Below are 13,369 nucleotides of genomic sequence, written 5' to 3' on the forward strand. Positions count from 1 at the left end.
GTGAAATTTTCCATCTAACATCACATCAATCTAAAAAGAGTATTTGTGATACTGCGATGTGTAAATGAAATATACATTTCATCTTTATATCTTTTTTGGCCCAGAGCTCCTAAAACTCTTGGAATTTCCTAAGTGATGAGTGTGATAAAACTGTCTTTTGTTATCTTAATGAGATGACCTCTCAACCCCAGGTAAGGTAGGTAAGGTAGAAGAACCATTCAAATGATTAAAAGGTTGGAACTGTTAGTTCCACTCCCAAGATCTCTGGGGAGGGGAGAGGAGCTGGCTATTGGCTATCCATTGCCAATAGCCAATGATGTAATCAACCAGGTTTGTGTAATGTAACCTCCATAAAAACCCGAAAGGAGAGGATTCTTTCAGTCTGATGAACATCTGGAGAGTCAGGGAGAGTGACCTGCTCAGGGCTCATAGAAGCTTTGTGTCTGTACCTTGCCCTGTATATCTCATTTACCTACTGATTTGTATCCTTTAATATCCTGTGTAATAAACTGATAATCTGGTGAGTAAACTCATTTCCTGAATTCTGCAAGACACTCTAGCAAATTAATCAGACCTAAGGAGGGGGTCAAGACTTCCCAGGTGGCACAGTAGTAAAGAATTCGCCTGCCAGTGTAGGAGACACAAGAGATGTTGTCTGTGTCCACCCAGATCCCTGGGTGGGAAAGATTTTCTGGAGTGGGAAAAGGCAGCCTGCTCCAGTATTCCTGTCTGGAAAATACCGTGGACAGAGGAGCCTACTGGGCTACAGTCCATGGGGTCACAGAGTTGGACACAACTGAACCGCAAAACACAAGGATGGGGTCATGGGAACATCTGATTGATAGCCAGTCAGTCAGAAGTACAGATAACAGCTTGGACGTGCGATTGGCATCTGGAGTGGAGGTAGTCTTGTAGCCCTGAGTCCTTAATCTGTGGGACCTGACACTCTCTCCAGGTAACAGTGTCAGGGTTGAGTTGCATTGTAGGGTACCAGCTGGTGTCAGAGAATTGCTTACTAGAGTGTGGAAAATCCCCCACACACTAGAACTGGCTAATCAGAATCTTAGTTATGAATTAGGAAAATGCTTGAATGTAATAAATGTACATATTTAAGGGACATACTTAGGCCAAAGTTCTAGGATCACTGTACCTAAAAGACCATACTCTTTATGCATAAAAATGTCCCTTAAACAGAAAGAAGAAAGAGTCATTAATTTATTTCCAAGCCAGTTAACCAATCCCTGCTGAATGACCATCTTCCAATACCTGTCTCCAAGGTGTTTCTTTTTTCCTTTTCTACGGACTGTAACAACTGCCAACTTGTCAAATGGTGAAGCTTTTGTTTCCCCTTGGCAACAGATCCCTGCCCTGAGTGACAGGATTTCCATACTGACAACTGCAAAATGTCCCAAATAACTCTGAAAAGCACCTGGAGTTTAATTTTGCATCTTAACATCCAGAAGGAGTCTTTTTTATTATTTCTCACATGTTAAAGTGAGGTTATTTATATACCTCACAACTGATAGTGTGATGACAGCCAAGCTAAGCAGAGTATTTGAAAAATTCAATAAACTTAGCTTCCCGAGAAATGGTATACTAATGTCTTTCAAAAGATTTGAATGATCTGCCTAAAATAGCAAGGAATTTTAAGACATCCTTTCATTTAAAATAATAATAACAGAACAGCATCTAGTCACCTTAACAACCAAAATGCTAAGGATGAATAATTTGCCACAAAAGACCTCAAGCTTTCTATGTCAAAGTGTAAGTAAATGCTAGAGAACAAGTGAAAAATACATAAGTATTTCTGCTGCAGAAGAGGTATCTTTTAACAAAAGAGGGAGAACTATATATCTTTCTCCCTAATGGCAACTCTTTATCACTAAAAATAGCGCACTGGAAACTGACAAAGTGGAGTGTTTTTGAATAAGCCTGAATTATAGATGGTGACCCGAACAGGAGCAATGAACATGACTCAGAACCATTCACACGGCAGTCCCTGTCAGGACTGTAGTAATCTCTCAGTCACCCAATTGGCAAGTGAATGTGCGCATGCATGTAAGTACAAAATTTTATTTGAGAGGTAGAATTTCTCTTGCTTTCGCATACAATTCAGAGTCACATTTTCTACGTAGTGATATAGATTTCTCCTTAGATTCTGCATTAAGTTTTTCTAAAAATGGAAATTGACAGCACTGCAACAGATCCCCATAAAACTGGAAATTACTATTCTTCTCTCACATCATTCCCATGTACAGCATCCGTCTTCTTTCTCTTTCATCTCATTTTAAAAAAGAAAATTAAACATGCTTCTACCATCTAATAACCTTTCCCCATGTTTCTTGTTTATTAAATATACCAGCCGAGTCTTTATGACCATGATTGTGTTTTGTTCTCAGTGTGACAGACCAAAAGTTAAACTAAAAGCATTTTTTGATTGCTTGACACTGGCCGAAGACCTCAGCAAAATATATTGACCTTTCACCTTCCCCCCAAATTAATGTTTATGTCCTCTTGCCCTTTCACTTTTCTTAACTGAGAATACCAGTCACTGAGATCTACTGGCCTCAAGCCATGGATGTACTGATGAGTTGCTTAGTTCCAAGCTCTCCAAGTTCAGGGGCAAGATAGATGCTTAAGGTTCCAGAGGAAAAAATGAAGGGAAGGGCATCAAAGGTGCAGATCATATTTAGTCTTTCTCCTTGGGTCCAACAAATGAGTTCAATAATTTTCCCCCAGTTATTTTGAAACATTGGTGAGTTGTGATTTTACTTTGAATCATCTTAAAATTAAATTTTTTCCTAATGGTAGCAAGTGGTCAATTTCACCTTAACTTTTTTTTTTATTATTTTACTTATTTATTTATGTTTGGCTGTGCTGGGTCTTTGTTGCTGTGGAAGGACTTTTTCCAGTTGCGATGAGCAGGGGCCACTCATTGGTTGCGGTGCTCGGGCTTCTCACTGCAGGGGCTTCTTTTGTTGCAGAGCACAGGCTCTCAGCACGTGGGCTTTTGCACTTGTGGCACACAGGCTTACTTGCCCTGAGGCACGTGGAATCTTCCCAGACAAGGGATTGAACCTGTGTCCCCTGTGTTGTCAGGCAAATTTTTAACAACTGGATCCCCAAGGGAAGTCCTTATCTTCTCTTAATAAAAGGAGGCGTAATGATAGTGTGATGGCATATAATTCATCTTTATATGTTCCCCCTTCTATGTTATAGACCACAATTGAACTTACTTCGGTATACAGCCATTGTAGAAGAACACTTTCATTTGTTACTCATTTCTTAAGGAAGCTAGCATCTTTCTTCAAGGATTCAAGACTATCTGCTGTTTGTCCCTTGAAACAAAATGACCACCCACTGGATTATGGAACCTTATACCTGTAGCAGAGGACAAGATGGTTAGATAGCATCACTGACTCAATGGACATGAGTCTAAGCAAGCTCTGGGAGATGGTGAAGGACAGGGAAGTCTGGCGTGCTGCAGTCCATGGGGTCGCAAAGAGTTGGGCATGACTAAGTGACTGAGCAGCAACAACAAAAACCTGTCGGACATGGATTCTTAATCAGGAGTCATTTTGCCCCCTTAAATCACATTTGTCATTCTCAGGAGACATTTTTGATTGTCACAAGTGGGGGAAGGCGACTGGCATTTGGATGCTGCTAAATATCCTTCAGTGCACAGAAGATCCCACATTACAAGGATCCTGTGTGTGTGCTAAGTCACTTCAGTCATGTCCAACTCTGTGTGACCCTGTAGACTGTAGCCCGCCAGGCTCCTCTGTCCATGGGATTCTCCAGGCAAGAATCCTGGAGTGGGTTGCCCTGCCCTCCTCCAGGAGATTTTCCCCGCTCAGGGATCGAACCAGCATCTCTTATGTCTCCTGATTTAGCAGGTGGGTTCTTTAGCTCCAGCACCAGCTGGGAAGCCCCACTACAAGGATTACCCTGTCCCAGATATCAATAATGTTGAGGTTTAAGAAATTAGCCTGGCCAATCTGTGATAACTGGAAAAAATCTTGCACATTCCTTCCTGTTTTTCTTCATGATGTCATTCCAGTCTTAATTCCATAGTGCCCTTCCACCTTTGAATCCCACTCATCTCTCCAGGAGCAATACAGGATCCACTGCTAAACCTATATGGTGAACTCAGGCTGCCTAGAATCCTCCATCAAGCTGTATCTCTAACTAGGTATAAGTTCCCCAAAGATTTTTTTCCCCTTCTGATGGAAATCCTTGCAAATAGATTTATTTGTATTGAATATCGATGAATAGATTATTCATAATTGTCATTTAACTAGATCGAGGCAAGCAAGTTCTATGCTGCAAAAAGAGGACTTTATTTTCTCGATAGTCAAATAATTTTGCATTTAGTGTTCCTATGTGAGTAAGGTGGCATGGCTGTTAAAAGAGAAATAGTTCTGCCCACCCCCAAAAAAGGAAGGGGAGAAAAAAAAGAAGATGGAATAGGATTTCTGTATCCTACCCCATCTCCTTGAATACAGTTTTAGCATATTTCTTACTGTTTTGTATATTCTTCATGGGCATGAAGGCAGATATGCATCTGTTTCTTTGTTGATGATCTAGTTCACAAAACCCTGGGATGTTAGCAACAAAATGTATTGACAATCATCTAGTCTAATTCCATCAGTTGAAGATACTGAAGTCCAGAGTAATTAATAATTTAAGCAGATAATTGTTCTATGAGGTGAGTACTTATAATATCCCTTCAACAGATCAAGAGACTTAGACAGGGAGAGGTGATAAAACTTGTCAAAGATTATAGAGCTTATCACTGGTAGAACTGTGCTTCCAACTTAGGTCATGGAGTTCCAGTGTTTATACTTTGAGCCTCTATACTACTACATTGAAATTGCTACTACATTGAAGTTTTGCCCACAGTCACATACCAATTTAGAAGGAAAATTAGAATAGGGATTCATTTCTTCTTTCCCCAGATCTAGTGTTCATATTACTCTGCAATACTATCTCCATTTATTGGAATAATTCTCTGTAGAAATTGAATAGACTTTTTTTTTCCCAAAGGCAGAAAAACCACATAGAACCAAACTTCTCTTTGCATAATAAAGCATCCTTACACTAACTTGATTAAACACTAATACAGTTGATCATCGAAGTACCCCATAAAGGATAGTCAAAAACTGTAAAATAAACAACATTTTTCTAATTTTATCTCCTGTACCTTAAGAATTATCTATTTGTTATATGCAAAATTTAGAAAGATAAGCACATATCTAGGATGCCAAATTTTTAGATTAAATTTGGCAAATACCTTCATCCTTTATGAGTGTGAAGTAATTCAGTGTCACGCAGATGATATATGCAGAACACTGACTTGAAGTGCTTTTATTTTTACCTATTGAATAATACAACTCAAAAACTCTTGATTTGTAAAATTTCCCTATTGTCAGACCCTTTGAAATCATTTTCTTAGGCATTTCTTAAAGTTTTCTTAGACCACTCAATCCTACAGCATTTTTTTCAATGAAAAAGCATATTCTTAAGGTCAACAAACTTAACACAGGGTAAAATTTACCACCCAGGCTAATTAATTTTTGCATAATATGCATTAATGTGTCTAATACACATGCTTTTGATAACTCAATTTGGGAAATACTGGTGGAGTACAGAACATGCATAGGAGAGGAAGATTATGGAATAAGAGGGACATCTTACAAGAACAGCAACGTAGCAGCTGACTGGTTTTATCCCTCTACTCTTTAAAGGAAGCCAGCCCACTACACATCACCTGACAGGAGACCCCCACCTCAACATTCTAGGGGACAACGTACTGACAGTGAGGCAGTCCATCACATTGCACACCCCTTAGACCATCCTTGGAAAGTGAAGTCACTCAGTCGTGTCCAACTCTTTGCGACCCCATGAACTGTAGCCTACCAGGCTTTTCCGTACATGGGATTTTCCAGGCAAGAATACAGGAGTGGGTTGCCATTTCCTTCTCCAGGAGATCTTCCCAACCTAGGGATTGAACCCAGGTCTCCCACATTGTAGGCAGACACTTTACCATCTGAGCCACCAGGGAAGTCACAAGTTCCATCCTTGGAAGACCATAATTTAACCAAATTCAAATGTACCCATCATATCATGATACTTAATTCAGGCCCTAGTTCTCTTAACCCTTGATTTACAAAATGAGAGATACCCTTTATCAATAAAATCAGCCCACATCTCTCTCCTTCTTAGTGATCCACCACACAGGTTGGTATTTGACTGGATTTTTCAAACTATTTTACTCTAATTATTTTATATGCTAATTATTTTTCCTCTAAGTCTCAAATATAATTCCTCTGCAAGTTTATAAAGAATGTTGGAACAGGATTGATAAAATATAATACATGGCTGTTTATCACTTCAGCCCAATTCTAAGTAAAAAACAAATATTTAATGTACATTATCCAAGCAAACCAAGTAGGAATGCTTACAAGATTGACTAACCATGTCATTTTAATAAGGACAACTCCAGGCATTTTTTCTTTTTAATAATGTCACCACATTTTCTTAATGCATTGATCAAAAAGAATCATAAGCAGCAATGTAGAAAATTGGGGGTATCACAGAAATTTAACTAGAAGGAGCCAAATGACTTGAAATGGTAAATACATTTCTCTGATCATTTTTAAACTATTAAAAAAGGCATGAAAAGAAACCCAAGACATTGATTTACATTTGTTTTTCCTTTCTTGCTAACTAAAATGTCATAAAATTAGTTTTATGCACTCTCTGCTCTTTCTCACACCATCTAGTCCCATGTCAATTTGTCATATTCCTTTCTAAGTTTTTTTTTTTTTTTTTTAGTTTTGGTTAGGATTTGGATAGATATTGGTTGAAACCTTTTCATTCCTTTACATCTTTATATTTTGATCCTCATCTTTTACTTAAGTGACAAAGACAATCAAATTTGTTGAGGAATTGAACCAGTTTTCAAAGGACAGAAAAATTCTTCTGGTCCTGTTTCCCCCTTTATGTGTGTTAGAAAATAAAGGTTTACTTAGAACAAACATTTCTAGGAGAGGCTTTACATAAAACAAGAATCTGCTGTTTATCCCTCAAAGAGGCATTTACTGCAGTGGTTTAATAAAAGAACTAAAAGTTGTCTGGATTTGAATCTCCACCACGATGTCTTGAGCGAATTATTCAACATCTCTGAGCCTCAAGAAGCCTACAATTTGCTGTTGTTGTTCAGTTACTAAGTCATGTCCAACTCTTTGCAATCCCGGTATTGTAGCATGCCAGGCTCCTTTGTCCATGGGATTTCTCAGGCAAGCATACATTAATGGGTTGCCATTTCTTTCTTCAGGGGGTCCTCCCAGATCAGGGATCAAAACTGCATCTCTTGTGTCTCCTGCATTGGCAGGCAGATTCTTTATCACTGAGCCACCAGGGAAGACCCCAGGGATCCTGAAGGAGCTTACAAGCTTGGGGACTATTAAAATTAGATTCCACACCACTTGCCCCATCCCCACAGTTATATAATCTCTCAAGTAGCTGGGATCCAGAAAAAAAAATAGGGCATGAAAGAAAAGTTTATACTATTTTTAATAAACTCTTACATAATCATGTCAGGCAAAATTCTAAGCACTTTATAGATGCAACCTCAGGTAATCCTTACAAAAATCTGTGATCTATATATCTTATAATTCACATTTTATAGATGAGGAGTTTTTGGTTCAGATAGGTCAATGACAGGCCTGGGATGCAGCTTAGGCAGCCTTACTACAGAGGATCTTTTGCTTTTTGTTGTTGTTGTTTCGTTGCTAAGTTGTGTCCTATTCTTTGTGACCCCCTGGACTGTAGCCCACCAGGCTCCTCTGTCCATGGGATTCTCCAGGCAGGAATACTGGAGTGGGTTGCCACTTCCTTCTCCAGGGGATCTTCCCAACCCGAGAATCGAACACACTTCTCCTGTTTGGCAGGCGGATTCTTTACCGCTGAGCCACTGGGGAAGCATCTTTGCTTTACCAATGGCCAAAGAAATTTGAAAAAGCAACACTGACTTAAACAATTAAGTACATTTCCCTAACAATAAAAAGATACAAAACTTTTAATATGCTATTATGCATTGGTGACTCTCTGAGAAATATACATGGAAATCAGGGTTTCCCGTAAAGTTTGACTGCAGAATTGAAAAAGTATCTTTTTTCAAGAATCTTCTCACAGGAATTGTTCTCCTTGAAAAAGTCTCTGAGGGAGAATGGAAAATATATCAATAAATATGTTAAATCATATAGGTCTGTCTTCTGTTAAAGGTTTTCAGTAATGGGTTAGAAAAGAAAATAACTATAAATGACATAATTTCAGAGATGCTAAGTGACAATTTTAGGCAATTTATTCTGGAGGAAATAAAAAACTTCAAGATGAAGAATTCAGATTTTTTTTTTAAGTTTAAAATATGAGTAGGAAAAGCATTTCCCTTAGTTTTGATGAGTGCAACTTTCAACATCTGTCTACTTGAACTTATTTAAGATTCCAGGGCATATTTTACAATTCTGAGTACTCTTACCCACTCTGAATAATTGATTCCCTCCCACCTAACTCCCTGTAGAATGTCAGTTGAAAGAGATACTTCCACTTTCTGTCGTAAACCATTACAGTTATTGTTCCTATTAGGCAATTGATCCATTAACTTTGAAAAGTGATGCATTTCAATACTGGATAAAATATTTGCTTTTATATAATCTCATTAAGATATCTCTAGAGACTTCTGAATGAGATAATCTACATGAATACTGATTTAGTAATTGCAAGTACTACTAACGTTTAGCTGGGAAAATAATAGACAGCACATCATTATAATTACAAACATGTTCATAATCCTTTAGCGTTTACAAAGTGCCTTCTCAAATTTGATCCTCAATCTTTGTGAAATAGGAGAGGTATCAGTGTCCTCACTTTGTGGAGGAGAAATGTAAATTCTAGAAAATAAGGAAATTACCAGCATTCATACAAAGAGAAGTTAGTAAAACTTGGATTTGTTATTTATTCTAAATTTCTTACACAATGCGGCTTCATGATTGCCTAAAGTATTAACATAAAATGGGTAATAATCATTCACATATTTTATTTCTTCGTGTGCTTGTTTTTAAGTAAACACATTGGGCTGAGTAGATGATTTTCAAATTTGCTGTCTAAAGTGGTAGGGTCCAGCACTTCTAACAAAGTTTGTGTCTTTCTTTGAGTAAAATACATGTTTCTTCCTTGAATTCATATATCTGAATCCCTAATATAAAGCAGAAGGAAGGAAGGAAAGAAGAAATTGAAGGAGGGAAGGAAGGAGGAAGGAAAGAAGGGTCATGCAAAGACCTATCCTTGTCTTCAAGTGGGAAATGCATCACCTCTGTGGCCCTTTCTTACTTCTTCTTCCCAACCTGCCACCTTATCCTTCAAATCTCAGTCATGTACTGTGGAAGCCTCCCTCACATGAGTTTTGTTCCTGGCTATGTGAACTTAGCTTATTTTTTTCAATTAGTATTTTATACTGAAGTATAGCTGGTTTCCCTGGAGGAGAGCATGGCAATCCACTCCAGAGGATCCTGGCAGGCCACAGTCCATGGGGTCGAAAGAAGTCGGACATGACTGAGCAACTCAGCACACCATTGATTTCCCAGTTTGTGTTAATTTCAGGTGTACGGCAAAGTGAATCAGTTATACATATACATATATCAACTGTTTTTCTGATTCTTTCCCCACATAGGTTATTACAAAATATAGAGAAATTAGCCTTAGAGCCCAGAATTTAGAGAAATCAGTTTTACTATTCTTTGTCATACTCTTTCTCTTTGCATATTTGCAAAAGAAGCCATTCTTATGCCAAAGATATCTGTAGCTATTAGTGAAATAGACTACACTTCAGGGAATTTATAGGAAAGGGCGCTTAATTAAGGCTTCGGGACTATACAACCCATACTTCTTGAACATGCTCTTGGTAAGCTGTTTGATTTTGTTGCCATGGTAGACCATATGATATTTCCTCATTAAGTGTATTTTCCACAAGACACTTGGTTCCCTTTTAGTAGATAATGAGAGTAGCAAACAGCACCTTCAGTTTTCATTGCCTAGATCAAGCATACTATATTTTTATCATGAATATCAATATAAAATGAAAACATCTAGTTGTGTCCAACAGGACAGGTAGTTATTCATAAATAAATAGATTCAAAAATAGAAAGTAGTCAGAGAAACAGTAAATAAGGGCCCTGCTTCTATTTCAAATGTTGATTTCTTGACATCACACTGTTTCTTCCTTATACTGAGTGCTCTTTCACTAAAGCATTTCTCTGGTTCAAACCTTGACACCTAACCACCGGATGTGCACTTAGATCTTCCCAAGTGGAGATGTGATAAACCTTAGACAAGTCACTGAAGCTCTATGAGCTTTGGTTCCCTTATTTCTTAGATTGTGATAACAGAAGTAATGCCTACTGTTTAGAAAGGTATGAAGAAGCAAACAAGCAAACGAATGCAAAGTGCCATGGTGATTACTATATGTGTTCAGGCTTCCCAGGTGGCACAGTTGGTAAAGAATCAGTCTGCCAATGCAGGAGATGCAAGAGACACAGTTTCATCCCTGGGTCAGGGTGATCCCCTAAAGAAGAAAATTGCAACTCACTCCAGTATTCAATTAATAAATGTTAATATATTAATCCCTTCATTAATATAGGTCCAGCTAAGCTTAGTACATTAATGGAAGTACTACCAAGGGAGACTTACGAAACAGATATTAAGATCCTATAATTCTCAGTGAATCTTGGATTCCCATTTCCTTCAAGCACACCTTCTTACAGTGTATATATTTTTCATCAAGAAAAGAAACATTAGGGAATTCCCTACTGATCCAGTGGTTAGGACTCTGTGCTTTCACTGCCAAGGGCCCTGCTTCAGTCCCTGGTTGGGGAACTAAAATCCTGCAAGCCTCACAGTGTGGCCAAGAAAAGAAACAAGAAAAGGGATAATATCAGCCTAAACTGGAAATATTTCTGAAATATAGCATGGTCTTATTCCTTGGACCATTTCATATAAACAGTAAAGAAAAGAGGTACTTAGTGAACCTTAGTGAGCCAGGGGAAATAAGGGGAAGGGGTAGTTAGAGAGTTTGAGATGGACATGCACACACTGCTACATTTAAAATGGATAATCAGTTAGAACCTACAGGAGGCTTCCTAGTGGCTCAGCAGTAAAGAATCTGCCTGCATCGCAGGAGCCTCAGGAGATGCGGGTTCAATCACTGGATCAGGAAGATCTCCTGGAGAAGGGAATGGCAACCCACTCCAGTATTCTTGCCTGGAGAATCCCATGGACAGAGAAGCCTGGTGGGCTACAGTCCATGGGGTCGCACAGAGTCAGACACAACTGATGCGACTTAGTGTGCACGCACACACATATAGCACACGGAACTCTTCTCAGTGTTACACGGCAATCTGGATGGGAGTGGAGTTTGGGGGAGAATGGATACCTGTATTATGTATGGCTGAATCCCTTCACTATTCACCTGAAACTATCACAGCATTGTTAATCAACTATATCCCAATATAAAATAAAATAAAAAGTTTTTTTTAATAGTTAAGAATAAAAAGACAGTGGTAAAAAGAAGAAAAAAAAAAGAGGTGCGTAGAAAAGTCCAACTCAACATATCAAAATATGTTTTGATCAAAGAACTTACAAAGAATAATGTAGTGATCAGGAAGTAAAACAAATTATCCAATTGGGAAACAGAGAAAGCTTTAGCAACATGGAAACAGGTATATATAGAGTGATATTGTTGAAGTGAGTTGAAGTTGGAATTAGAGCTAAACTGGGAAGAAATAAATGGGCTCCAACAAAGAACGTACGTTAAGAGTTTGGACAATATCCTAAGGGCAGTGATCTAATTTGCATTTTATAAAGAGGGAAGCCTGAAAACAGGGAACAGACAGGAATGAATTAATTACAAAAAGAGTCTGCAAGATCAGGTAAGAGCTGGAGGCGATAATCCAGAAAAGGGATGAGGATGGGATAAAGGGTAATGGATAGTGATGCTCGGAATGAAGGGAAATAAATTGGATTGCTATTCGGAAGGATGGAAGGCTAGAAGGTTGTGGTCATCTCTGTGATCCTGTCTATATGGCTTCAGGAGTAGAGAAGACCCTCCTACAATCCCTTGCACTCTTCCTTTCCAGCCCCCACCCAGCAGGATGGCTCCCACAAGCTAGAATGGTGACAAGAATGGTCAGTCTGCCATCAATGAAGTGTTGACCAGAGAATACACTATCAACATTCACAAGTGCATCATGGAGTGGGTTTCAAGAAGTGTGATCTTCAGGCACTCAAAGAAATCTGGAAATTTGCCAGGAAGAAGATGGGAACCCCAGATCTAAGCATTGACCCCAGGCTCAACAAAGCTGTCTGGGCCAAAGGAATAAGGAATGTCCCATACCATATCCATGCAATGTTGTCCAGAAAGCCTAAAGAAGATGAAGAATCATCAAACAAGCTCTATTCGTTGGTTACCTACATACTCGTCACCACTTTCCAAAAATCTACAGTTAATGTAAATTAGAACTAACTACTGATTGTGCAATAAAGTTATAAGAACCAAAAAAGGAGGAAAAAAAAAGAAAAGAAGCAGAGAAGATCTAAGGCATAAACTTCAGGATGGCGTTATGGGAGTAAATGACTGGACTGGAATGGGGAAAACACTCAGTATAGATGAAAATGTCAAGAAAGTGAGGATCAGGATATGGGTAAAACAGAAGTCATTCAAAATAGCAGAAGAGACTAGTGAGAAAAGAAAGATTGCCAGTTAAGTCCTATTTGGTTTTTGTTTTGTTTTTTCAAATTAATGCAGAAAGAGTTAAACATCAGTGGTTAAAACAAAGAAAAAGGAAAGGTTATAGTTTTATACCATGAGCCTCAAAGGCATGTAGAATTCTAAACATTCTTAGAGGATTGTGGTATGAATATGAGAGAGTATGAAGCAAGGAGGACACCTAGTGTATCTTTCCAATTCTGGGGAAAGGAAGGAATAAAACCATGAGGCTACTTCACATGGGGCTTCCCAGGTGGCTCAGTGATAAGAGTCTGCCTGCCAATGCGGGAGATCCCTGGGTTCCATCCCTAGGTCAGGAAGATGCTTGGAGAAGGGAATAGCAATCCACTCCAGTATTCTTACCTGGAAAATCCCATGGACAAAAAAAAAAAAAATCCCATGGACAGAGGAAGCTGGTGGTCCACAGTGCAGGGGATCACAGAGTCAGTCGCAACTGAATACGCACACAATTCACATGCAGAGGTTGAAAATTAGCTCTTACGTGCTCATGGTTTGTTCTGAGCACCCATTTCCCCCTAACACCCC

At 38.8% G+C, this 13,369-nt stretch overlaps 1 pseudogene; it reads left to right on the forward strand.

Moving 5' to 3' along the window:
* The first annotated feature begins 816 nt into the window (after positions 1-816).
* Positions 817-12,574, forward strand: LOC122425544 (annotated as a pseudogene).
* Positions 12,575-13,369: the final 795 nt, after the last annotated feature.

Source organism: Cervus canadensis, chromosome 23 (assembly GCF_019320065.1).
Source record: "Cervus canadensis isolate Bull #8, Minnesota chromosome 23, ASM1932006v1, whole genome shotgun sequence".
NCBI lineage: Eukaryota > Metazoa > Chordata > Mammalia > Artiodactyla > Cervidae > Cervus > Cervus canadensis.